Source organism: Lepisosteus platostomus, chromosome 5, assembly GCF_059453375.1.
Source record: "Lepisosteus platostomus isolate fLepPlt1 chromosome 5, fLepPlt1.hap1, whole genome shotgun sequence".
In the NCBI taxonomy this organism is placed as follows: domain Eukaryota; kingdom Metazoa; phylum Chordata; class Actinopteri; order Semionotiformes; family Lepisosteidae; genus Lepisosteus; species Lepisosteus platostomus.
The window spans coordinates 12,866,957-12,894,352 of NC_142615.1; the positions used below are offsets into that span (position 1 = coordinate 12,866,957).

The 27,396-nt window shown below is 48.3% G+C and overlaps 1 long non-coding RNA gene, 1 other non-coding gene and 1 pseudogene across 2 annotated transcripts; 2 read left to right on the plus strand and 1 right to left on the minus strand.

Moving 5' to 3' along the window:
• The first annotated feature begins 7,886 nt into the window (after nucleotides 1-7,886).
• LOC148663693 (U1 spliceosomal RNA) lies at nucleotides 7,887-8,045 on the plus strand. The gene has a single exon (XR_015937801.1). It is a non-coding gene; the product is annotated as a U1 spliceosomal RNA (small nuclear RNA).
• A 623-nt stretch (nucleotides 8,046-8,668) lies between these two features.
• Nucleotides 8,669-8,786, minus strand: LOC148663694 (5S ribosomal RNA; annotated as a pseudogene).
• A 13,720-nt stretch (nucleotides 8,787-22,506) lies between these two features.
• On the plus strand, nucleotides 22,507-26,722 carry LOC148663695 (uncharacterized). Its single transcript, XR_015936439.1, has 3 exons — nucleotides 22,507-22,645; nucleotides 23,608-23,746; nucleotides 25,448-26,722. It is a non-coding gene; the product is annotated as an uncharacterized LOC148663695 (long non-coding RNA).
• Nucleotides 26,723-27,396: the final 674 nt, after the last annotated feature.

Sequence of the window (27,396 nt, forward strand, 5' to 3'; positions counted from 1 at the left end):
AATTTGGTAAATGAAATGAAAACACATACCCTACCAAACCTTGAGTACAGGCCATTCAGGGTGATAATACAGAACCATTTATAATTCAACAAATAAAACCTGTCAACTGCTAATCACCACTTATCATAAAAAAATAAGTAGCAATACACAGTAGGGGACTCTTGGGTGCAAGTTAAATCCATGCAAGAAGGGGGTTTAGTGTTGTATTTCCAAATCAGATATGCAAATGAGAGATCTGGCCCAGCCAATCTCAAAGCTACCTTGGTCTGGAATGGAGCTGCTCCCCTCTTCTAGTTATTCACACTGGAGTTAGGTTACATATTAGCACATTTCATCTAACAGTTGCTCCAGAAACAAAAACGTAAACAAATGACCTGGACTGTGACCACACCTATTAGAATGTAGTTCAACAGATAACTTGTAAACCTTGTCATAAGATTTTTTTTGTTCTACAAAATATACTTTATTCCGCAAAAAAAACATCTCAAAAGGAACATCTCACACATATTAACACTCCATGTAATAAAAAACAACGGCGATTGATTGTCCGTTATCAATCTTTGCAAGTGGGGGTGGATTTGCGCAATTAAGAGAGTCCCTCCAAACCTACCACTCGCTATTGTCCTTTAATCCCTGTATAGGGCCCAAAGTCCTTTCCAGCACTCCCTCGCCGTGGGGAAACCCCATTTGGCGACTAGGCGCTTCGTCCTCCTCCTGAGGGCCGATGGGCTCCCGCAGCGCCCGACAGAGGTTGCAGTAGAAGATGCAGTCGAGTTTCAGGGGGAAATGTGGGACATCTCGACCCCCTTCCTCGACCGGCTGACACATCCGGTTTCTCGTGATGTACTCGTACTTGCCGCCCCAGAGGAAGCCGAAGATCATCCCTTGCAGCGCTTGTCTGAGTCTGGCCGGCAGCGGGTACACCACCTCCAGGTAAACCAAAGCCGGCAGGATGTCTGCTTTCAACACCATCACTTTCCCTGTGTAGGACAGCGACCACGTTGTCCACAGACCCAGCTTTGCGTTCACCTTAGCATCCTCTTGGTCCAGTTGTTGGTCTCGTTGTCCTGGCTCTGGAAGGAAACCCCCAATATTTTGAGGGGCTCCGTGCAGAGCTCGAGAGCCTCCGGCGCCGTCGTCCTGTGCTTCCAGGGCCCGAAGAACTTCAGTTTGCTCTTTCGGCGGTTGACTTTCGACCCCGAGGCTCTGGAGTATTGCTCCATGACCTGCAGGGCCCTCCTCAACCCCCTGTCCGACCTCAGGAACAGCGTTGTGTCGTCGGCGTACTGGGAGATCTTCAGGGTTTCCCCCGCGCCTCCCGGTATCTCCAGGCCGTCGATGACAGGGTCCTGTCTCACCATCTCTGCTAAGGGCTCTTGGAGAGCAGGGAGATGATGCCCTCCCTCATGGTGTCTCCGAGTTTCCCCCGGCGGAAGATCTCCTGCGCCACTTCCACCAGATCTTCCGCCAGGGTGTCCCAGAAGCAGGTGTAGAATTCCTTGGGGAGTCCGTCCGGCCCTGGCACCTTGCCATTCTCCATGGACAAGAGCGCCTCCTTCAGATCCTCGGCCGCGATCGGACCATCCAAGTCCTCCCTCACCTCCTCCGGTACTCGTGCCTTCAGCTCCTCCAGAAAAGCATCGCCTGCCTCCACCTCCGTCTGCTTTTCTGAAAAGAGCTCCATGTAGAAAGTGGTGGCCGCTTCTACCTTGTCGCTCTCGTCCAGCACTTCCTCTCCATCTCCCTGTCTCAGGCCGTGGATCACCCTCTTTTTCTGGGCTCCTCGGACCTGATTGAGTTTGCGGAGCCTCTCCTTCAGGTCCCGTTCCCGGGCTGAATTGAAGGCTCCTCCCCCGTTAGCCGAGCTGTACTCCTCCTCTAGTTGTCTCTGGAGTCGTGCAGCTTCCTTCCTCTCCCTGGCAGCCTTCCGTCTGCAGTAGGTCTGCTACAGGGTTCGGGTCCTGTCTTTCACCGACTCCCACCATTCCACCATGGAGCTGTAGCCGTCTCTCAGATCGACCCAGCTCGCGTAGTCTTTACGGAACAGCGCCTTGAAGTCGTCTTCCTCCAGTATCTCCCGGTTCAGCTTCCAGTACCCACGACCGAATGCCGGCAGGTTGGTGTTAGCCACCACCGTCAAGCGCTCGTGGTTGGAATACCACTCCGGGGACACCGTCGCCGACTCCAGGGAGCAGGTCGTGTGCAGAAAGATGTAGTCCAGGCGGCTGCACACTCCCCGGGAGTTTTTCCATGTCGTTCCGGCGTCGTTAGGGCGGCACGGTCTGAAACCGTCTACCAGAGAGAACTGCTTGAGTAGCGACTCCACCTCTGCCGAGCTAGCGTCGCTCCCCTTCTCCCGGTCGACGTTGAAGTCCCCGCCAAGCACCACCTGTCTGTTGGTGGCGCAGCAGCTGGCCAGGTCAGCAAACACTTCCTTCCGGATAGAGGGTTCTGTCGGAGCATAGACGTTAATTGCTCTCAACTTCTGCCCCCTCCAGTCGATCTCTGCGACCAGGATCCGGCCCTGCACCACCGAGAAGGAGGAAACCAGCGTCATCTCTGGGTTTCCGAGGAGGATTCCCACTCCGGAAGAGTGGACCCCTCCTACGCTCCAGCATGATTCTCCCTTCGTCCATTCCCTGGTGAATGTCAGCTTGTCGCTTTCATCCTTCAGGTGGACCTCCTGTAAGAAACAAACTGAGAAAGACTTTGAGGCCAGATCATGAAAGAATCCCCATCTTTTCACCGGGTCTCTTAGCCCTCTCACATTAGTTGTTAGAAAGGTAAGTTTCACAATCATGATAATACAAGTGAAAGTTGAACCTCCTCTCTTTGTGCTTACAGTGGAAAACTTGGGAGTCTACATCTGGGCACTGTTTAGCCTAGATGTAACTCCTCTCGTTCGGGTCCTGGGGGAAATATGCTGGGCTCCCTCCAGGTCTCGCTGGGGACTGAAAGGTAAACATGCTGGACAGGTCCAGCCCTACCATCAGTCCCGGCTCCAGGGCGGCTTCAAAGTAATCCTCGTCTTCCTCGAGGATACTCTCCGCCACCGCTTCGGGAAGGCTTTTTTCTTCCCTTTCTCCAGGAGTTTCGGGGACCTCCAGTTGCTCCTGGGCCTTGGGGGAGGGGGGCTCCACTTCCTGGGCTGCCTCTTCCTGTTGTCCCTGGGCCTCGGGGGAGGGGGTTACCTCTTCCTGGGCTGCCTCCTCCTGTTGTCCGTGGGACTCGGGGGAGGGGGGTTCTGTTTCCTGGGCTGTCACTTCCTGTCGTCTTTGGGCCTCGGGGGGGAGGGTTTCCATTTCCTAGGCTGCCTCCTCCGGTTGTTCCTGGGCCTCGGGGGAAGAAAGTTCCGTTTCCTCTAGGACGAGGAAACGGTTCTCCCTTACCACTCTTTTCTTTTGTCCTTCCGAAGGTGGATCCGCCCTGCATCTCTTCTCCCTCTTTCTCTTTCCCTTCTTGCTGGGAGTTATTAGGGCCCTTCCTCTGGTCAGCCATTTTGTCCGTCGTCCTGGCGGCCATCTTGTGGCACTGGTGCGGCTGGGGGTGTGGCCTTCTTTGTTCTCACCTCTCTCCCTTGAGACCGGTTTCTGCCGGCCGGCTTCCACCACCTGCGCAAACGAAGGTTTGTTTACCTTGCATTGGTGAAGGAGGTGTTCCTCGGCGCTGCATCCGTCGCACTTTTTGGCTGCCCGGCAGGTTTTTGCCAGGTGCCCCTCTTTGTTACAGTTGTGACATCTGACATCTGATGTCACACGTGTTCTCCTTGTGGCCGGACTGTCTGCTCTTCTTGCAGAAATCCGGCATCCTGGGGTAGTAAAGGTACCCCCTGTCGGCTCCGATGTTGAAGCGGGCCGGGACTGCTGGAAACCGTCGACGCCCTCTGGGTCCTCTTTCAGGAGGACTCGGTACTGGCGTTTGCCGTACCAGACGCCGCAACTGTCCCTGATCTCCGTCGGTTTGCCCACCACAGTTTCATACCTCCCTAGGTACACTGTTACCAGTTCCATTGGTACGTAGGGGTTGTATGTGAGGACTGTGATGGTCCTCTGGTTTGTCTTCCTTATAGGCTCCGGCCTGAAATCAGAGAAACCGGGGTGCTTACCTTTTTCTCTGATCATTTTCGTTGCCTTTTCATATGAGGCGTCCGTGGCCATGTAGGCCTCCATGTATCTCTCTGCCTTGTTGTCTTGCAGGCAGTAGAGATCTCCAGCCACCAACTGCAGGATCTCTCTCAGGAAGGTAATGAAAAAGGATTTCGCAGTTGGCATCGTCTCTGTTTTCTTGGTCCAGTGGAACCGGATCAGTGTCTTCTTGTCTGCCATCTGGAAAGGAGAAAAAAAAAAAGAGAAAGAGAGAGAGCAAGGTCCTGTGGAGAGGAGGGTTTAGCTGCTAAAGGAGCAGCGAGGGAGCCCTGGCCTTTGTCCTTGTGGGCAAAGCCCAGCTAGGTGCAGGCGCAGGAGGAGAGAGAGAGAGGGGGCGGATAGTGCTTCCGAGTCTCCAGGAAGAAAGCAAGCACCGCGGGCAGGCCACGAGTACCTACTCCCAGCCAAGAGGCCAAGGAGGCAGAGCAAGAGAAAGGGGGAGGGGAGAGGAGAGAGCAGAGAGAGAGAACGTTGCTGCCGGATCCCACCCAGCTCAGCTGCTGCTTGGCCTTAATCCCCTAGGCTCAACCTAGGGCGATACCAGCTCAAGCACTCTTCAGGATCTTCGATCGCCTTCTAGAACTTTGGAAAGACAGGAACTGCGGGCATGCCATGCCCTTGAACTTGATCTTAGCCAAAAGGCCGATAAAATTGGATTCCAGCTCACTGGCCCTGCAAAACTTAGTTCAAGACTTTAAACTCTCAGACACATATAGATGTATATATCCCACAACAGCAGGATATACATGGTCAGGGAGGAATAGCAGCTCCAGAATTGACTATTGCTTTGTCTCAGAGAGAGTGAAAGTTGTTGGGGTCACTCTTCAGCCTGTCTTCTTCTCAGATCACCAAGCTTTAGGGTGTAGAGTGGAACTCCAGGGCGGGACTGTCTTTGGCCCAGGCCTCTGGAAACTCAACACAAAGCTGCTAGAGAACGAGGGGGTAGTATCCCGCTACAAGGAGAAACTATCACAGTGGCTGTCCTTGCAGTGTCTGTACGGGTCAGTAGGAGAGTGGTGGGAGGAGGTGAAGGTGAGGACAAAGGCCTTTTTCATGGCTGAGGGAAGGAAGGCTGCTGCCAGACGGAGAGGAGTGCTAGCCAGGAAACAGAGGCAGCTGCAGCGTCTCTACACGATGCTGCACAGTGGCTTCGATGTGCTCGAGGATATCACCCTTTTAAAAAAGGACATCCGGAGAATAGCCGAAGAAAGTAGTCGAGGAGTGCTGTTAAGAAGCAGAGTGCAGTTCTTGGAAGAAAATGAGAAGTGTACTCGCTTCTTTTTCAGGAAAGTGGTAGGCTCCAAGTCTGTCATGGAAAGTGTAGTTGATGAGGAGGGACGAGAGAGAACAGAGCCGAGTGCTATCCTCTCCTGCACCGAGGCCTTCTACTCAAGACTGTACAGCTCTACAGAGGTAAAGGATGAAGAAATTCATTTTTTTACCTCAAAGCTAGAAAACGTTTTGAGTGAAGAAGATAGGGAAGTACTTGAGAGGGATTTGACAGTAGAAGAGCTGAGACAGGCTATGGAGAGCTTACAGAAGGGGAAAACTCCGGGTGCTGACGGGCTCCCAAAGAATTTTATTGCACCTTTTGGGATCTGCTTCAGGATCCGCTACTGCTCCTATTCGAGGGAAGCTATAAGACAGAATTGCTGCCTGACTCCTTAAGAGAAGGCACTATCTCTCTCTTGTTTAAGAAAGGAGCAAAGAATGACATAAAGAACTGGAGACCCCTCAGCCTGTTAGGCGTGGACACTAAGATCCTGTCCAAAGCCCTTTTCCTGCGCCTACAAAATGAAGTGGCCTCACTGGTAGAAAAAGAACAGACTTGTGGGATAGCAGGATGCCTGATGAGCGACAACCTGGCCTTGTTGAGGGATGTCTGTCTGTACTCGGAGGATCGCTCCCTCCCTCTGTGCATTTTAGGTGTAGACCTAGAAAAGGCGTTTGACCGCCTAAACTGGCAGTACTTAACATCGGTACTTGAGCACATGAAGTTTGGCCCCATCATGAGAAAGTGGATTAACCTGCTGTACACAGGTAGCAACAGCAGAGTAATGGTGAATGGCAATAGATCACGCCCCTTTGAAGTCTGTTCAGGGGTGAGGCAGGGCTGCCCATTATCCCCCTTGTTATTCGTTTTGGCTATGGAGCCCTTAGCCTGTGCCTTGCGCCAGGATCAGGCCATTAATGGGATACCAGTTCCTGGAAGTGGGGGAGGAGAGGTAAAGACATCTCTATACATGGATGACGTCACCCTGCTCCTCTCTGACAATGCCTCAATTAGCAGAGCTCTGCAGTGCTGTGATCGTTTCTCTTTGGCTTCCTCTGCAAAAATTAACAAATCTAAGAGTGAGATTTTTTATCAGAACTGGAGGGAGCCAAAAGAAGGAAATGATCTCAGGCTGCAAGAGAAGAGAATTAAGGTCCTGGGGGTGTATTTTGGAGAAGAGATGGGAACAGTAAATTGGCAGAACAAATTGCCAATCTTAAACAAAAAACTGATGCAATGGAAGGACCGAGACCTCACCATGACAGGGAAGGTGCTGGTCATCAAAGCCAAGCTCTTGCCTGTCTTGAATTTTCTGGCTTCTACCTTCCCAATCCCACACCGTGTTGCGGCGGTGGTGAGGAGATTGATGTTTCAATTTCTATGGAGTGGGAAGCAGGAAAGACAGAAGAGAAATAATGTACAGGCCGCTACTCTCAGGGGGGAAGTCTGTCCCAGATATTGCTACGAAGCTGCTGTGCATTTTCCTGGCCTCTGTGCTGAGAGGCTTTGCAACAGCGCCTGTAGCGTGTACCTGGACTTATTTTTCCAGGCTCTGGGTAGGTAGGGAGGTGTTCAGAGTGTGGGGTGTCAGACCCAAGCTGGATGTCCCACTCTCTGACACATGCCCTGCAATTTATGGGACAGTTAAAAGTTTTCACCCAATTGGCCATATTCCCCTCCGAGATGTCAGCGTCCAAAAACTGGAAGATTTCGTTGCACCCCAGAACAATAGGCAGACCCCTGTGGGCATTTTAACATCAGCCCAAACAAGGACAGTGTGGAAACACACATCCTCTAAGTTTCTGTGCAACATTCACAGAGATTTAGCCTGGAGTGTCGTCCACCAGTGCTTACCGGTACGAACTTTCTTGTACCGTAGGGGCCTCACCCCCAGCCCTCGCTGCGTTAGGGTGGGCTGCGGCGAGGAGGAGACTGTGACCCATCTCCTGTGGTCCTGCTTTTTTGCTAAGGCCTTCTGGGCACAGTTTGAAGATTGGTTGCAGGCTCTCTCGCCCCAATTTACCCTGACCACTGCTTTCGTCATATACGGCATCTCTCCTGTCAAACTTCCTCCTGACGTGTTTGACAGGATCTGGGCCGTGGTGAACAGTGGGAAAGACGCCCTGTGGAGAGTGAGGAACATGGGGCTGTTCAAAGGCATCGAGGTCCCAGTCAAGGCAGCAGGTAGCCTGGCCCTGTTCATCACCCGAGAGAACTATTACCTCAGAGATCTGTGGAGAGAAGGGAGGGAGGAAGCAGAAAATCTGTGGGAAATAGAGAGCATAGGTCAATATCTCAAGAAACTAAGGAAAACATGATCATGTTTAAGTAAAGAATGTGATTTGCACCAGAAAAAAAGAAAATTGTTGCTATGTAACTGGTACCGTGTCAAAATGTAATGAGATGTGATCATATATACTGTTTTAAGTATGTATATTAATGTAAAGCTTTCTAATTTGTGATGTCCAGTATTTTTTTTGTGAAGTTCTTAAAAAAAAAATCGGTTCACCCAGAGCGAGGCTCGGCCATTGCACTCCGGCTGTGCTGACCCCTGCGAATTCCCCAAATGTGGGAATCTCGACTGCATAATTTCTGGTAGTGGGGGACTGCGTTCGCGCTCTCCCCTGATGTGCTTGGTCCAATATCAGATACGGAAGAGTTACGACACCACGAGCTGCGATAGGATCCCAGTTCGAAAGGAGTCGATGCCACTGCTGGTTCCCGGTTTCTTTTAGTTAGAGGTCCGGAGAAGCATTTCAAGCTGGTTACACTACTCCTTCAGGACATTCAATCCCTTTTCAAAGTCAGTCGTTTTGCTGTAGTCTGCATTATTTAGGCTGATTATCGAGGTTAGCCTTTATTTGGTCATGGGGGCCTCGGTACTGTATGCTAATTCTCAAGACAGTTTCACCCGTTTTCTGATTGCTAGGTTCTGTACCAGTGCAGACATGTCAAACAGTGAATGGCTGTACCTCTATTGTATCCGTGCTCAATGAATGAAATCAGTAATAAATGAATATATGTATAGTTATACGAAAAACAAGTGGTTTATCGACTCATCTTCATTTGCAGATTTAGAAGCAGCTTCGATATTCGTTTTACAAACGGGTTTTTTTTTATATGGGTCACACACATGCCATAGCAACAAAACATCTCTAGAGATGAGGCTATAGATCACCTTTCCATCCTCCAGGTTTTCCTCCCAAAGCATACGGCACCAACGGCGACCCCTGCTGGCCGAGAGAGCAAAAGCTTGAAAACCTGGTATTCTTAGGCGGTCTCCCATCCAAGTACTAACCAGGCCCAACCCTGCTTAGTTTCCAAGATCAGATGACATCAGGTGCATTCAGGATGGTGTGGCCACAAGCGAAAGCCTTGGCGCCTGACTCGCTACTTGAAGCTGTGTGTGGCTGGGGCTCTGTACCCCCCCGAGCGGGACTGAAGGATCGTTCGTGTGCAACTCTTTGGAAAGGAGCCTCTTTCCAAATCGCATTGCGTACCTGGATGTTGGCGAATGTGCTCCCTTGTGTTGGCTTGTCCCGCACTGGAGGAGAACAAACAAACTGCACGGAGGAGCACAAGGCAAGTCTTCACAAGACAAAAACCTCCAGTGCACAGCACTCTGAAAACATTTCTGGGCTGTCACGTGTTTATTTCAGCACATAAAGCGCACCAGTCCAACACGTCGGCCGGGCGCGCGGCGCCTCCGCCCTCTTGTGGCCTTGCGGCGTCAGAGCAAGAGGCTCCTTCTCGCTGCCTTTCCGCTGTGTTGCAGAGCCCCGAGAGGGAACCTGGAGCGCACACTTTGTGGGGGGCGGGGGACTGCGTTCGCGCTCTGCCCCCGGTCTCTTGCGCGAGTACTAAATCTCACGGCGCCAGCCAGCCGCCAGGAGACAAATACAATATCGCGGGACAGGGGGGCCTCGTCATTGATTGTTACATATGAGACGGGGATTAGGAGGAGACCCAGACTGATTGGTAAAGGGGAACACTAACACCAGAGAGAGACTCTTCTTAATGGCCAAGGAGGGTCGGGACCTCGGTTTTATGCCTCCCCCGAAGGACGGCGCCTGTTTGTGCAGCAGAGTGTCGCAATCAGGATGCTGGGGCATAAGAAAGCCACACAGACCGCAGGGTGAGCGCTCCCTACTGGTCCCAGTCACACCTCTTGTAGGAGCAGCAGCAACCTGAGCTTTTCCGGGGGGAATCTCCCATCCGGGTGCCGGCTAGGCTCACACCTGCTGGGCTGCCGTGGGTGAGCCCAGTCGAGAGTCGCAGGGTGAGATCTAGTCACCGGGGAGAAACGATACAAGCGAAGGATTACTCGACTCCCAGCACTTGAAAAGACCGACAAATGACTCGTTCCCACCGGAGCTGAAGGTACCTGCATGTGTCGTGTCGTCTTCTTCCCCCGCCCCGCTGTGTTTGCTGTATTGTCTTTGAAGCCGGCCCCCAAGACGAGACGGGCTGTTCCTGTGCCCCAATTAACACTTTACAGGTGCCATTCCCCGGCATTGTGGCCATTGTCGGTGGTCACACGCGATAAGATAAGGTGGAGGAGAGCAGGGCATGCCCAGCGCCAGACATTCGAGGAGGGGGCTGTGCGAGGTGAGGTGAGGTGCGACACGCCGGAGCCCCGACGCTGCTAATGCGGAGCACTTGTTGAACTGGCATTGAAAGGACGTGTGCGCACGGAGCGAGCCTTCCCTGCGGCGGAGCGTGGAAACTTTCTCCCCGCGCTGCAGGAGTTGTGTGCGCTGCAGCGGTGCTGAGAGAACAGCACAGAAGGCAGCAGGCTCTGGAGAGCGGGTAAGAGACGGAGCCTTGTGGGCAGGCGAGCAGGCCCATTTTTTGGAAATTGCTGAAAAGGCTCCGGTGTTTGTTCGGTGCGTGGCAGGCGCACGACGCGAGCTTGCGTAGCGATTTGCGGGTCTGGTGTTATGCAAATGAGGCCGAATTGCATCCCGGGACATGCTGCGAATGCGCAATGGCGACTGCAGATGTGTAGGAAACGGCGCGCTCGTTTTCTCGTTTTGCCCACCCTTTTGAGTGTTAGTGTGGCGTGTGAGTGTGCGAAAGAGTGGGCCCAGCAGGAGGCGGTGGCGTGCGGGGCGAGGAGCTGGGCTAGGCTGCGCGCTTTGTGCTGTGGGTGCAGGCCGCTTGCAGGGCCTTATACAACTTATACTTACCTGGCAGGGGTGATACCTTGATCATCCTGTAGGTGGAGTAGTTGGATTGTTTTCTTGTTTTGTTAAAGCAGTGTTTGTTTTGCAGTTTACGAAATGGCAACTTTTGGATCCCGCAAGAATGCTGTGCGTTTTGAGCTTTTGGATGACCTCTTCATGGATCGCATGCAGTTCAGCAGAAAAAAGTGTTGCAGAAGGAACTTGGCTTTGAACCTCGGCACTTGGATTTCATCTTCGCTCTCCCAGGTCAGAAAGCATTTGAGGTTGTTTTTGCTACCTATTCTCTGTTTGAACGATGTGTGGATGTGTTTGAGGCAAAAAGAGGGAAAGTTCCTGCCCTTGAGAAGATCAACTTGCAGCCTCTGACACAGAGAGAGAGGAAAACGGTGCATGTTGTTATGTTCTCGGATCTGGCAAAGACGGAGGACATTCACACCTGGCTTAACCAGTACTGCACCGTCCACCATGGAACTGAGGTTAAAGATGTTGATGGTATAAAAACAGGAGCAAGGAAATTCGAGGTTCGCTTGCTACCGGACAGTGTAAATGGAGGCTTAAGGCACCTGCCCTCTACAATCCGGCTGGGCACCTGCAATGGCTATGTTTTTTATGTGGGACAACCAAAGGTGTGTCAGCGCTGTGGTGCTGTGGGACACCTGGCATCGTCCTGCACTGTGAAATGCTGCAAGACCTGTGGCAAACAGGGACATTTAGCCTCTGACTGTTCAATGCTGCCAAATTGCAATTTATGTGGCTCGGAAAGACACGTTTTTAAGAACTGCCCTCACGCCTACGCCAATAAACTCAAAATGAGAAAGGATGAGGCAGTGCTTGTTTCAGCCAAACCGGCCCGAAAATCCAAAGCAAGTAACAAGTCAAACAAAGAACCCTTGTTGGACAAAGACTCTCAGCCTCCAGCCAGGATCAGTCCTGCTGTGGCTCCGGGGCCGGTGGAAGAGAAATCCACTACGCCCCCACAACTGCAGACTGCACCAGACAAGCACGAGGGTTTGAAAACCCCCGAGAACAGCGAGGACCCCTCCCCCACTCCTGCTCCTCAGAATGAGGGCCAGTGTGGGGCCCCCCGGTGGAGTGGGTCCAGCGAGGATACCCAGGATTCAGCGGAGCTGCTTTTCTCAGACTCTGCAAGTGCTAGAGATGTCCTCCTCTCCTCCATCCAGTCCATCACGGAGGATCTGCAGCAGCTGGTGGGTGAGGGGGAAGAGGAGACTGGTGCATCGGCTGCACCCGTTTCCCCTCAGTGCTCCCAGGAGCTGGACTTGAGGAAAAGGAGAAATGACTCTATTTTCTCCCCGAGCGAGGAGGAAGGAGAGCATGGTGATGGGGACAGCTGGAACCCCTCCACCCCTCCCTCTACCCCTTTCCTTGAAATGGACTCCGTGAACGCTTTTACTGCTGCCACCCTGATGAAGGCTCATTCAGAGGATGGCTGGCAGGAAATTGGTAAGAAGAAAAAGAAAAAGAAGTAAATCAAGAGAGGTATAAAAGCTTTGAAGATAGGTGGGATAAAGGGCCTTCTGATTGGTCAGGGGACAATAACAACAGAACCTCTGGCGTGGCCATTCTTTTCAAAGGATTGGCATTCAAATTGAAAAGTATTCAGAGGGTCATAGATGGCAGGTTGCTGTGTGTGGATGTGGAATGGGGGACCGTTAACCTGCGTCTAATCAATGTGTATTGTCCTACTGACGTGGGAGGAAGGGTGGAGCTACTCAAAGCACTCTCTCCCCTATTGTTATGTAGCACAGACGTGATAATGGGAGGGGATTTTAATTGTATCTTAGAGCACACAGATAGGCAGTCTAGCTCTCTGATAAAATTGGATTCCAGCTCACTGGCCCTGCAAAACTTAGTTCAAGACTTTAAACTCTCAGACACATATAGATGTATATATCCCACAACAGCAGGATATACATGGTCAGGGAGGAATCAGAATTGACTATTGCTTTGTCTCAGAGAGAGTGAAAGTTGTTGGGGTCACTCTTCAGCCTGTCTTCTTCTCAGATCATCAGGCTTTAGGGTGTAGAGTGGAACTCCAGGGCGGGACTGTCTTTGGCCCAGGCCTCTGGAAACTCAACACAAAGCTGCTAGAGAACGAGGGGGTAGTATCCCGCTACAAGGAGAAACTATCACAGTGGCTGTCCTTGCAGTGTCTGTACGGGTCAGTAGGAGAGTGGTGGGAGGAGGTGAAGGTGAGGACAAAGGCCTTTTTCATGGCTGAGGGAAGGAAGGCTGCTGCCAGACGGAGAGGAGTGCTAGCCAGGAAACAGAGGCAGCTGCAGCGTCTCTACACGATGCTGCACAGTGGCTTCGATGTGCTCGAGGATATCACCCTTTTAAAAAAGGACATCCGGAGCATCGTTCATCGTTGATGAACGACAGAGGCCACTCCGACCTCTTCTCGGTTTTCTTCAATGACTTACTAAGGATCTTCTTCACATTCGCCCATGCAGGGGAAGCCAGTTACACCAAAGCAAATGCAGGAAAGTGCAATTCAAGCAGAGACCAGGAGAGACTTGTTTACACCAAGAGTCGTCGGGGAATGGAACAATGCGCCCAGCCCTGTTGCTGGAGCCGATTTTTGATGAGATCTTGGGCTCACTAAGAGGCCCCCGCTGGATGCTAATCTTTCTGTTGTTCTTGCAGGTCCTGCGCTGCATTTGAGCCGACAGAGCTCGTCCTGGTCTGTCGGCACAGCCCAATTGCAAATGATCGGCTCCGCGCACAGAAGGAACGTGCGTTTGGTACAAGAGTGCATGAAGGCACCGGAAATACATTGGCAACAAATGATCGGTCGCTCAAGACCTCTGTGAAGTACAGGAGCGTGCAAAACGAGGCTGTTTCCGCCCAGTCTCGAACCGGGGACTTTTCAGGTGTTAGGCTGACGTGACAGCCGCTACACTACGGAAACCTGCAGGGACTGCTGCTTGTGTCTCGCTTGCGTTTCAGGCTGAGAAAGGGAAGCGTCACTTTAGGAAGGGGGCCCTGCAGAGAGGAACAGAGGGCTCAATGAAACAAAACGCTGAAACCCGGGATCAAACCAGGGACCTTTAGATCTTCAGTCTAACGCTCTCCCAACTGAGCTATTTCAGCAGTGCGGAGAGCACACACCCACCTGCTCCAGCCTTCCTGTGTTGCGGCATGAGCGCACCAAGAGGAGCGGGAGAGTGTTGCAGGAACGTCACTCAGAAGGAAAGCCATCCAGCTGTGCCCTCTGAGCTCTGTCCAGCGCATCTTCCTTGCATGGACCCCTGCCTGCGACGGGCAGGAAACAATTAGCAAGAACAGAACGACACCCCATGGGTGTCTCATGACCACACCTTAGGTTGTGACACGTGCAGGTGTGAGGGGTTGCCGGGCTACTTTGGAGCAGAGCTTGGGCGGAGGGGGGGCGGGAAAGCAGACAAAGAGGTGACACCTCAAGGTCTGCATGATCACAGCTCTCCGCCGCCCCAGGCTTCCGCTCGATAAGCTAATGGACACACCCGCCCCTCCTCACACAGACCGTGGAAAAGCCCCCGAGTGGGAGGGCTCTCTCTTCCTCCCAGGAGCTCTTGGACACGACGCACAGACAGGGCGCGGGGAGCCGCCGCCTGCTAACACGGCTCCAGGCAGGACTCCACTCCGCAGGAGCCGCAGAGCAGAGCAGAGGAGATGGGGGCAGCTTAGCTCCAGTGCAGACACCTGAGCTGTTGTTGCTGCGGACTCTGTCTTTTCTGTTCTTGGGGTAGGACATCAGGAAGCACATTGAAGCGCTGCGACATGCACTGTACAGATCCCGCCACTACTGGGCCCGATTTCCCCGGATCGAAACCGGGCGGAAACAGGCCCGTTTCGTTCGTTGCCACGCACACTGTTTGGGGATTCGCCTAGCGCTGTGATCGAACAGACCCACTCACCTCTTAGTGTGGCGGGATCTACACAGTGGATGTCGCAGCGCATCCTGCTTTCACTTCAATGCGCGTCCTGATGTACCCCGGTCTCCCGCGTGACAGGTGGGGATACTCGCCACTATACTAACGAGGAAGACATCGCTCTCTGCTTAGTGTGCAAAACACTTACTTGCAGCATTGTGGGTGCTGTGGTTTAAATGCTATTGGTTTGTCAACAGAATACCCCTATCCCAGTGCATTGTGCCACATTAAATAAACGCACGAGAAAAAGAGATTCAGAACGCAAAGCTGTGTCAGTGTTCTGTGTAAAAAATCGGTTTGAACATCATGGGAGCTGTTTTTAATAAGCTGCTGAGTAAAGAATATTTTAATCTTCCTGCTGTCAGTAGTATTGTGCATATAGTTGACTCTTACCTGAATGAAAACAGGACGTAAAGGAAGGGTTTCAGAATTCAGACAAAGCTTTATTCGCGTGCTTACAGTCTGAGTAATTGGAGACTGCGCTATTCTGTTGCCTATGGTCATATACGGGTTTTTCGCATGAAGAACTTCAGCTCGTTGATTGGCTGAAAGTTCCATGGGCATCAGAGTCCCACGTGGGTTACTCGGCCCTACCAGTCCCTGATTGGTTGATCAAGGTGAGATATGAGTCACTTACTCCTGACACTTAGTAATGCAGTCCAGATGTCCATCTGGCATTCCCTAGACAGATAGGCGCCAATGGATGACCATTGATCATGATAGCCAGGCTTAGCTAAGTGCATCCCCCTTTGGGAGCTGTCCTAGGACCTTAAATCACCCTGCATGAATAGTCTCTCTGTGGCTGCACCACAGAGATGAACAGAGAAATGGGGCCTAATTTGGGAAAGCTCAGAAACACTTACTTCTGCCTTATTATTAAGCCTCGCTGCTACAACACTGACACCCTGTACAAAAAAGGTCAGAGCTGACTATTTTGATAGAGGTCCTTTGGTGTGTGTGTGGAACACTGCTACACATTTTTTATGAATCAGTGGTGGCAGCGGCCATCTTCTACACTGTTGTGTGCTGGGGCAGCAGCATCATGACAAGAGATGCAAATAGGCTCAATAAACTTATCAAGAAGGCTGGCTCTGTGTTGGGGCTGAGCCTTGACCCCCTGGAGGTGGTGGCTGAGAGGAGAATGCTGCCCAAGCTCACAGCCATCATGAACAACACCTCTCATCCGCTTCATGGGACTGTTATTAGGCAGCGGAGCACTTTTAGCAACAGACTGCTCCAGCTATGGTGTTCAAGGGAACGTTTTCCCAGGTCTTTCCTCCCGGCGGCTGTGTGTACAGTATAACGCTGCCCTAGGCTAGGACTGTCAGCCCTTCATTTGCTCATCTATGGACAGCATGTTGCACTATTGTACTTTTTTAAACACTCAATCTATATTTACCTGTGCATATTTTGCGCACACCTATATATTTATTTTATGTTTATTTTGTATTACTGTATGTATTTTAATTTTTCGTCTATTCTGATGTTTGTTTTTGCTTGTCTTGGGCTGGGCTGTTGTAACACCTCAACTTCCCTTTGGGATCAATAAAGTCTTATCTATCTATCTATATGTCTACTGTACTCTATCTGTACTGTACTGTATCTGTACTGTCTCAATATCTGAACTATAACTATATGTCTAATGTACTATATCTGTACTGTATCTCTACTGTAGCTGTATCTATAGATATATTCACTAGATCCATATTGTATTTATTTTAAACCTGTGTGCCTGAAGCAGTGCTGTGCAGTACCAGTACTGTATCTGAACTGTCTCAGTATCTGTACTATATCTATATGTCTACTGTACTATATCTGTACTGTATCTCTACTGTAGTTGTATCTGTAGCTATAGATATATTCTCTAGATCTATATTGTACATGTATATATTATTATTGATATATATTGTATATTTGAAACCATTCCCAGTACCAGGACTGTACTGTCTCAATATCTGTACTACATCTATATGTCTGCTGTACTCTATCTGTTCTGTATCTCTACTGTAGCTGCATCTGTATCTACTGTATAAATATATTCCCTTAATTTTAAACCCTGTGCCTGTAGCAGTGCTGTGGTATGTGTGAGTGGTGTGTGTCAGTGTGTCTGTATTAACCCCCCTCTCTCTCTGTGCAGTGTTAATGTACAGGAGTGTCCAGTCAGTATGTCTGTATTTACTCCTCTCTCTCTCAGTGCAGTGTTAATGTACTGGAGTGTCTGTATTAACTTTAACATCCTAAATTTTCATTTGTCTTAATTTAGACTGACATTTAGCTTTTAGGTTTTCTCTATCTTTTGTTTCTTGTCCCACAGAGCTGTTTAATTTACATTACTTGATGTATATTTTAAACTTATTGCACTTGCCCTATTATTGTGCTTGGAATGGCTTAATTCACCCTTTCCTGAATGTCTATGAGAAGCAGAGCTAGTGCTGTCTCCGGTGCGATCTTCTGCAGCTGAAATTTCACTGTTTAAACAAATGAGAAATCCGATTACTCATACATCTACTTATTCTATGTAAACACGAAGTAGTTGTTCTCTGAAAAGGCTCTTTTTCTTGTTCGTTTTGGAGACCTTGATGAAACTGATCTGAGATGTTAAAAAGCATTTATCTTCTATTTGTATTTATGCCCCTGAACAGTCACACGTTTCCAACATTCCTCTGTTTTTTGAGATTTTAACTTTATATTTAGGCTCAGAATTCAGCCATAAGTCTTACAGTAATTACAAACAGTAAATACTGATGTTTTGCTCCCCCTGACCACAATAATATATTTGTATCATTGCTGGGATTCACTTTTTTCTCTCTGGCCCGCTGCGATTGGGACATGGAATGGTTAAACATGGCGCCAGAAGGAAGGGTGGGGGTCTTCCTGCTTTTGTAACTACAGTAAATGCCAGGAAAGGCTTAAGTGATATACAGAGCCAAGTAGCAGACAGTTGCAGAGAGCCTGGCGAGTAAATTTCACTTTGTTGTTGATACTTACGCTTACGAAACTCTTCCAAAGAGTCATGTGACAGATTTTTGGCCCTGGTCAGTTGGTTAAATTCAACAATCTCCACCATGTTAACCCTCCTGGTGGAAGAATTTTCACCTCGACAGTTTCCCAAGGCTTAGAAAGCCTTTATAAATATGCTTAAATTTTCACATGGAAAACTCTGGAACCCAGGTCTTTATAAAATTCAGATTTTGGTATTAATATTGTGTATAAATAGTAATGGGTGGTGGGGTGGCTAAGGATCTGTGCTTGGGCTGGAAGGTTGCCAGTTCAAATCCCACAGCTGGCAGAGGAATCCTGCGTTGTTGGGCTCCTGAGCAAGACCCTTAACCCCAGCTACTTCAGGGGCACCATATAAATGGCTAACTCTGCTCTCAGACCCCAAGCTTCTCTCTTCCTGTCTGTGTGTCTCATGGAGAGCAAGCTGGAGTATGTGAAAAGACAAATTCCTAATGCAAGAAATTGTATAGGGCTAATAAAGTGATCTTATCATTCAGCACAATTTATCTTGGCAGTTCCCTTGCTTTTCCAGATTTCTGTCACAGAACTTTTAGGATGTCTGTCTGACCTTGTCAAAAGACTAAAAATGCCTGAGTGCATAGCTCAGCAGCACCAGGTACTGACGAATTTCAGTTTCAACAAACAATGTCCTGCTGTTCACACCACAGGCAGAGGAGCTAACAACAAAACGAAAGAAGAGTTTCACAAATCAAAGAAAGGTTGTGAAAGATCACGGGTACTGTCTGCTCCATAAAATGCTTGACTTCACCTTGGCAGGACTTTCATGTTTGCTCGAGTACCTATCTTGTATCACACCTGGTTAAAGGTTGAATATGATGGTAGTCCAATTAATAATAACAGACAGATAGAATGTGGTTTCATATAGCACATATATGAAATTCCTTCCCTGTCTCCTATAAGCACTTTTTTATGTGGTACTAATTTATACTAATGATAAATTATTTGCTAAGAAGTCAAGTAATTATTGTTATGAATCATCCCTTCGAGAGACTCAGAGTGAAAGACAATTTCTCACAGAAACTCCAACTCCCCCAGACTGGAGGACACGGGTGAGAGAAACGGCCAGCATCGTCATCATCATCATCATATTATTATTATTATTATTATTATTAGACCAGCAAAGGAGGGTTGTCACGGGGGGTTTGGTTGGTTCGGTTTCCATGACGACGGGCCCGCTGACAGTCCGGCGGCTCCGATCCGGATTCATTCCTCTTCAGTAAAAATCCACTGCAGCCTGACAGCAGGTTTGACAGGTCAGGTTCGTGTGGGTCTGCGGGTTGAACTGAGGACGGGAGAGAGCTGTCGGTGCAGAAGCACACGAGTGGACAAGAGCTGACATTAAAGCGCCGGGTCGTGTTTTTTATATAGCGCCTTTAAAGGTGGCTTCTCAAAGCGCTTTACTGAATGACAACAACAATTAATAAAAAAATTGATACAGGATCAAACACAGTTACACTATCAGCTGCAGGTCTCCCAGGAGTTAAATAATAATAACTAAAGGTTATAATAAACATTAAAGGTTTGTTCTTGCTGAAAAGAGAAAACATAACGTTTCGGCTGTGGAGCCTTCTTCAGGTGTGAACTGTATCTATAGAGACATGTCTCTCCTCTTACCAGCAGGGAATAAAGCTGTTACTTGTTCAAGTGTACAAGAGCTGACATTAAAGCGCTGGGTCATGTTTCTATGCCAGGAGCTGTTACTGAGGATCAGCTGGGAGTGTTGATGTACAGTACCGGAGCCCTCTGCTTGTGAGGAACTGACAGGTGTGAACCTGCTGTATCTGGCGAGCTGCTTGTGTACTACATTACCAACAATACCCAGAAATGGAGGGTGGAAGTGAGGTCGATCAAGTAAAGACACACGAGTATTCACATCCCTTCTCCGAGTCTCTCTATTAATAAAAATACAAGAGCATTGCAGCAGGAATTGATGGCAGCTTCTATCAATGACGATTTGAAGTTTGCACATTTTAGTTATTTTTATTATTGTACCGCTCTTGGGTTCACGTGGGTATGCGCCCTCACTGTTGCCACCTCAGATCAACCCCCCACCATCAGGAACTCAAGCCTTGGACTCCAGCATCACTCAACAGGGACCCAGCCAGTTGAGCTAAAGGTAGATCTCCCGTCAGCCCGACGGCTGCGGTCCCTGCTATTCACAGGGAAGGGCGGTGACGTCACAGCGCTGGTAAGCCGGCTCGCACAACCTGCAATTTTGGCCGTATGCGTTTCAGTTAAACATGTCTGTAGAGAGCCATCTACAGGGGAAAGGCGATATAACATCACAGCAGCAGCATTTAAGGTGGAACGAAAAACGCAAATAAGAAGCCAACTTCAGCCTCGTGGGGGAGTAACAGTCAAGAGATGAAATCTTTTTCTAATAAGAAATAAATAATCAATTTCTGGAAGGAACAACTCATTTTAAATTGTTTTCTTGAGAGTGAAGTAACGGGACATTTTAATCAGAAAGTGTTGCTGTAAAAAGCGAATTTCCCGGTTTTTATACTCGTCCAGAAACTCTCCCCTAAACACACGTTCTGTCTAAACACATGTTACAGGACTCCCGTCTCATGTGGAGACACATGTGGGGTCTTGTCAGGGCAGAAGTCCCACATTTTAAACCAGTTTAAACTGGGACTGGGTACAACCCGGATCAAGACAAGAACTGAGAGATTCATCAAGCACTCTCTCCCACTGGTGTCCTTTTATATGTCTCTGTCCTGTTTCCTAAAAAAACCCACTAATACCCCATGTAGGAAAGAAGACTCGCTCATCACTCCCGTTCTGTCCCGGTGTCTCAGTAACTGGGACTGAAGCAGACGGAGAGGAGACGCGCACTTCCAGAACTTTCCTTCCCGCTCGGTTATTCCCGCTGAGCCCCAGACAGACTTTTCCCCTCCTGAGGAAAGAACATCTTCCCACACAAACAGCCCGTTTCTCTCGGAGACACCGGCAGCCCACAACACCCACAGCACAGGGAGCGTTTTTACCAGCTGTGCCGCCACACGGGCAGCAGGACTCCCCTCGTCTGCAGAAACACCAGGGAAGAGCCTCCGCCATCCCTCCCAGCCCACAGGAGATTCCCGCTGGAAGGAGCTGGCGAGGGATTCCCAGTCATTCCTGGGATTTCCAGGAAAGAAGCGGCTCCTCACCTGGGACTAAAACAGCCCTGAGAGGAGCTCGAGCGCTCAAACTCGGAGTGTCGCTTAGCAACCGGCGCAGCAGCGGTATCCGGAGGACGAGCCGGAAGCGGGTTTTGGCGCCAGTTTTTCTCTTTTATTATCGGCTCATGAGAATAAAGTCAATATAAAACATAAAAGTCAATTTCTCTCCCTTATCTGTCTGAACATAAGAAAGGTTACAAACCACAGACACAGACAGGACACTGTAAGAGTAGGGGTGTTGACAATGACACATACAGTATGTATAAATATAAAAAAAGTTCTGACTGCTGGTCAGTACAGATCCCTGGACACTGTGTGTGAGAGTAGGGGTGTGGACCTCAGTGTCCTGACTGCTGGTCAGTACAGATCCCAGGACACTGTGTGTGAGAGTAGGAGTGTGGACCCCAGTGTCCTGACTGCTGGTCAGTACAGATCCAGGACACTGTGTGTGAGAGTAGGGGTGAGGACCCCAGTGTCCTGACTGCTGGTCAGTACAGATCCGTGACACAGTGTGTTAGTGTGGAGGTATCTTCCTTTTTCAAGTTTCGCTGTGATATACTGAAATACTTCCTCAGTTTCTGTTCCTCTTTGCTGTTTCTTACCCTGGTCAAATACTCAGCTTCTCTATTTAAGTTGAAGTAGTATTTCAGTTTGTGTGTGTGTTGTTTAGTGTGTGTTGTGTTTGTGTGTGCTCCAGTGGGTAAGGTTGTGTTGTATGTCTTTTGCTGTGATTCGACTTTGATTTGTTTTGTGGTGGTTGTTGTTCTAAGGCATGTCACTGATTCACTGAGAGGATAGGAACTATTCCCCCTCAGTTCACCTGGAAGATGGAAGGAGAGAGAGACTGTACTGAGTCCTGTCTGTAGGATACCCATTACGACAAGCACACAGTGTATATAAATGAGATATTAATGAATCTGTACTGTTATAGACTGTACTGAGTCCTGTCTGTAGGATACCCCTCACAACAAGCACACAGTGTATATAAATGAATCTGTACTGGTATAGACTGTACTGAGTCCTGTCTGTAGGATACCCATCACAACAAGCACACAGTATATATAAATGAGATATAAATGATTCTGTACTGTTATAGACTGTAATGAGTCCTTCTATCTCAACAAGCACACAGTATAAAAACGATTGTAGCTGATGTAACATCTAATCATGATATACACTAGATAGATACGATTTTATTGTCCCCTGAGGGAAAATTTTATGGACACCCAGCACTCCTGTACATTTAAACAGAATGGAAACAAAAAAAGAGAGAAGAAAAGAAAACCACAGCACATTATTTTATTACAAAAAATAAGAAAAATATTGCACATGTACAGTATAACACATAACAACATGTAACATGTATAACACGTCACAAAACATATCTCACTCACTCATGTGTTTATTAAAATGCAGATTACATTATATCGAAATTATTTATTTCATTTAAATTTGTTTGCTGATATAATTTATATAATTTAATAACTGCTACACATGCACAGTTAAAACAGAGCCTCCATATAGACACACCTGTCAGCTCTCCTACCGTTTTATCTCTACTATAGAAGTCCCCGCATTTATTGGAGCCTCGGTCACCGCTAGTACACGGCAGCCCCACAGAAGAAACTCTTCACAGTGGTCTGGGCACGAACACTCGTGGAACCCGCCCGTCTTCTCCGTGGACATGGTTTCCCTGCGAGAGCCGGGCGAGGCGGGTCCTGGACGTGCGAATCTCTCAGGCTGCAGAGGCGCCTATTCTCGCAGTATTACGGCGCGCCGGTGCCGTGACTCGCTCCCGGCGGTGCCTCCAGTTCCTCCGCATTCCTGAGTGCCGGTTCCTCCGGTTCTGCTCATTTCATGTGAACTGCGCTCGGACCTGCGGACCGGAGCGGGTTAGAGCGCCGGCACGGCCGCTCCGAAGGTCAGGAGAAAATTCTGAACTTTTCTCTCTTCTCACGGTGTGTCGGTTTAGCGAGAAATTATGGATTTTCAGTTCTGAAATCGAGAAAGTGCTCGAAAATCACGCTTTCAGGATATACGCTCCTGAAAGCTCATCGTACATCGAAGCCTGTTTAAAGCATATCAGTTTCTTTTAAATCGTATTTAAATCCCCGAACAATTTCTCTCTCCTGATCCGTGATGCCTGGAATACAGCCTTGGGACAAAATCTAAAACAAAAACAGCACAATTGATTCTTTTTATACAAAGAGTTTATTAATATACTTCCTTAATTCTTTGCAGGTAAATTAACAACGCTGAAGTGAGAACATTAATAATATGTATCTTATATAGCGCCTTATATTCCAGAGAAAAAGTCCACACTGAGAGGAAACAGCAGAATTACACAGGGGCAGTGAAATTAAAGCTCTTTTATTGAAGAAGGTTTAGAGTCTGGATGTGAAAGACTTCAGGGAAGTAGACTCTCTGATGTCCTTGGTGATGTTTTCACCTGTTTCTCTAAATACTACTTGTTTCTTTTAAATTAATTTTACATGCTTTTCCCCCAGTAAGAGTGTTTGTTTGATGCACATATAAAATATTAGCTCTTCTTAATACAGGCACATATCAGAAAACACTGACTCAGTGTTCCAGGTTCACAGGAGAAGTGGCTTTTTCATTCCATTTGTAGTTAATAATTGTATTAAAGACACAGCTTGTGCGATTTGCCTCAGTTACTTTTAAAATATCTGGGTTTTCTTAGTCTTTCACCTGAAGCAACTTTCATTTGTATTGATTGACAGACCTGCCTGTTACTGGAACAACACGAGTCACATGAGAGTTTACTCATGAAAAGTATTTTAATGTTTAATGCTTCCTGAGTGAATAGATGCGTTATGAATTTTCCTGGCAGTTTATTAAGTTTCGTTTGTACTGATCTACCAGGTGGCGCCAGAGAAGACTCTTCCTCACCCAGGTGAGCTCACCTTTACCTGAAGAGAACAGGAAGTCTTTCTCCTTCAGGTCACCAGGAAGAGGGAAGGAGAGAGAGAGATGGCATCTGAGAGCTCAGCGCTCAGCCCTGGTGAGATGTCTCTTGTTCTAACTGTCAGAGTGTCGGTAAGGGAGTCACTGAAGGTCTCTTCTCTGTCACAGAGCACAGCAGCAGCTGGAGAAGTTTCTTCCTGTCTGCTGAGAGTTTGTTCTGTCTGTCAAACACACAGGGTCTGAACTAAGAGAGAGGAGCTGATTTACTTTCACTTTCTCTTGTCAGCGATCGGAGATTAGTACTGTGAAACCTGAACAGGAAGGACATCATATATTTCCCCTGGTTTGTACTAAGAAGTTAATTTACAGTAAAAACAATTTAATTGGTGTAAAACCTCAGGTTCACTAATGTATCTGCAGGAGTTTTAAACACGGCTGATATGTTCAGACATGGTTGTTTCCTGTTTGAAACCGGAGCAGCAGAGAGACACGCAGAATATAAAAAGAGTCTTGCCTGTTCGTTATTTAGTCACTGATGGATACAAGGGCCAGATGTGACAGTAGCCAGGGAATTTCTACTTTCAGTGTTTGAACTTGAGTCCCCAAAACTTCTGTCCTTGTTTTTTGTTTTCCTACTTCTTGTGTTCAGAAAGTTGATGACCGGAGAAACTGACCCATAGCTGTAACTGGGATTTTTATCACCTCAGACAAATAAAACTGTTTCTTTTTGAATAGGTCATTCCTCATGTTTTTTTTCCTTTCCTGAGCTGTACTGTCACCTTGACCTGATTCTTCCACTCCATCATGAAGGAGGTGAAAACACATCTCTGCTGTACAGAATTTCAACAGCAGGACGGACACAGCATCTCTGATCAGCTGGCTGTTCTACACCAGTTAACTAATTAAAACTTAGTACTGTGAAGAGGGCCTAGACACTAACTCCATTTTTCCTTTGACCTCTGCCATTTCTTGACTCATCTGTCCTGAAATGATCATCTATAATGTGAATCTTGGACACAGGTAACATGAACAGATGTAGCTTCACATGCATAGTTTGACTGGCTTTGGAAATCCGTGAGAATATTCTGAATTTGCTCTCTGATGGAAGAGGTGAAATCACACCAACACACTTCGGGGCTTGGTGACCTGTGGACTCGGTCATTAACTATCTAATACAAGTTCAATACAGCTTGCATGTGAAAGAATCCGACAGGTGGTGTGGAACTCCGAAGTCCACGTCAGGCCCATGACTTTCACACTTTTGCACCATCAGTTCTGCCCTTTGCTCATCTCACCCTCTGTTTCTGTATCTCGGCCTCGCTGGTGGTGAGGCACTGTGTTCAATCAATGAGCTCTCTGAGGCGGTGAACAAGTTGACCTGATCTTCACCAGCAGGGGGTGCCTGCAGGCAGTGAGAGGTTTCCACAGGTTGGGAGTTTTATCTGTCATCTGCTCTTTCCTCCCTGACCGGGTGCTGTGAGCTCGGGTCTTCACACAAAAAGGAAAATCTTGCACTTCCTGTGCCTCTGCCATGGTTGGGAGACATGTTGGTGTCACAGTTAATAGCTGAGTAAACAATGAGGGGGGAGATTGAATAAAATAAAGAAAATAAAGAGAAGGTGGGGCAGAGCTTAAATTTCAGCAGGCATCTTGAATTGGTCACTTGACCCCCCATATATTTTAGTAAAAAATAGAACAAATCATCTACCATCAAAGGACATGTGTCTAGAGAGAGAATAGATACAAAAATTGCATGTGTGATAAAAATTTGGTAATCTGTGATCTTTCTCTCTGACAGGGGAGCAACAGGCTGATTCCCATGAGGCACCACAGTGTCTCTCAGAGATCAGGATCATGCTGCTGGGGGAGAGATGGTCTGGGAGGAGCTCGGCAGGAAACACCATCCTGGGCAGAGAGGAGTTTGACACTAAGAGAGGAATGGAGGAATTTGAGAAGAGACAGGGTGAAGTAACTGGGAGGCAGGTCACTGTAGTTAACACACCAGAATGGTATTTCTGTGTTCAGTGGTACTCAGGTGGACAGGAGCATCCTTTCGAGGACACTCTAGACTGGAATAAAAAGGTGATTCAGCCCAGTGTGTCTCTGTGCCACCAGGACCCCACGCTCTCCTCCTGGAGATTAATCTGGACTCAATCACAGACCACTGGAGATCAGTGGAAAAGCATCTCAATCTTCTCAGTGAGAGAGTGTGGAAACACACAATAGTGCTGTTCACCTGGGAGAACACACTTAGAAACACAACCATTGAGCAGCGCATTGAGAGAGGAGGGAAGGAGCTCCAGTGGCTGGTGGAGAAATGTGGGAACAGGTATCATGTTCTCAACAACAAGAACAGGGGCGACCACACTCAGGTCACAGAGCTCCTGGAGAAGATAGAGGACATGGTGGCAGGAAACTATGGGCTGTACTTCACAACTGACATTGAGCAACTACACACTGAACCAGAAAAATATATTAAGCAAAAGGAGGAGAAGAGACAGAGAGAGACAGAGGGAGGGGGAGAGACAGAGAGAGACAGAGGAGTTGAGACAGAGGGAGGGGGAGAGACAGAGAAGTTGAGACAGAGAGAGGAGGAGAGACAGAGAGAGACGGAGGAGCTCACACAGAGGGAGGAGGACAGATAGAGAGACATAGGAGCTGAGACAGAGGATTGAGGAGAGAGAGAGATGAGGAGCTCAGACAGAGGTTGGAGGAGGAGTGAAGCAGGAGAGAAGAGGAGCTGAAGGAGAAGATGAGAAAGACACTGAAGGAAGAGGAGCTGGAGAAAGAGACAGAGGAGCCCAGACTGGCTGTCAAGAGGAGAAACAGTAAAGAATTCAACCCTCCCAACAGTGAGTGTGATTGAAGCTGTATTACTGAGTCACTGATTTTACTGGTCATCAAACTCAGAGATTCAACCATCTTGTTTCCTGTTAGGAATTAAAATAATACTGTGCTCCGCTCTGTACTGTATTACTAACAGTGGCACACAGATGTGTGTCTGTTTAAATCCTCTGTGCTGTAATTGAACTGTTTTCTATCTGGATGATTAGATTTAATCCATCACACAGCAGCTCAATCTCTGTAATATGTTCCTCAAGACTGTCTGACCAACAATCAATCAATAATCTAGGCTTATTTATCAATGCACGAACAGTACAGCACACAGCAGTGTTGTCGGCATTGAAATGCTTTCCCCGCGAGTTGGTTAAAGGTTCGTTAAGAGGGATAGAAGTGTAGAAGGACAGGAATTTATAGGGGTTAACATTAGGATACAACAGATTACACAATTGCAATTTACAGATAGTGCAGAGGTAACACAAGGATAGGTGGTATTTACAGATGCAGCCATTCAAAGTGCGCGGTACAGACACGTACCGGAGGTAATTGGCTACTGCGTCACGCATTGTGATTGGTTGACCGACAGGGGCACTCGTGGTCCGTTGGTCTGTCGTAGAAAGATTTACAGTAAACGTCTTTACTGTGCCCGTTGTAGTATTGAATATTTATATGGAATTTTACCACTGAAGGGAAATCTTAGTAGCTGAGCATAAAAAGAATAGGAGCATACTGTAACGCGTGTGAAGGCCATAAACAATATTAATTTTGGAACATAAACATACAGTATATGGCTGGTCTCAGTAGTTTAAAGAAAACATACACACCAGTATTCCATTTCTCCCTAAACATTTTAAGCATCGAAGTCTTTCATTAACCTGATACCGGAGTCAACAAGCATACTTTTTA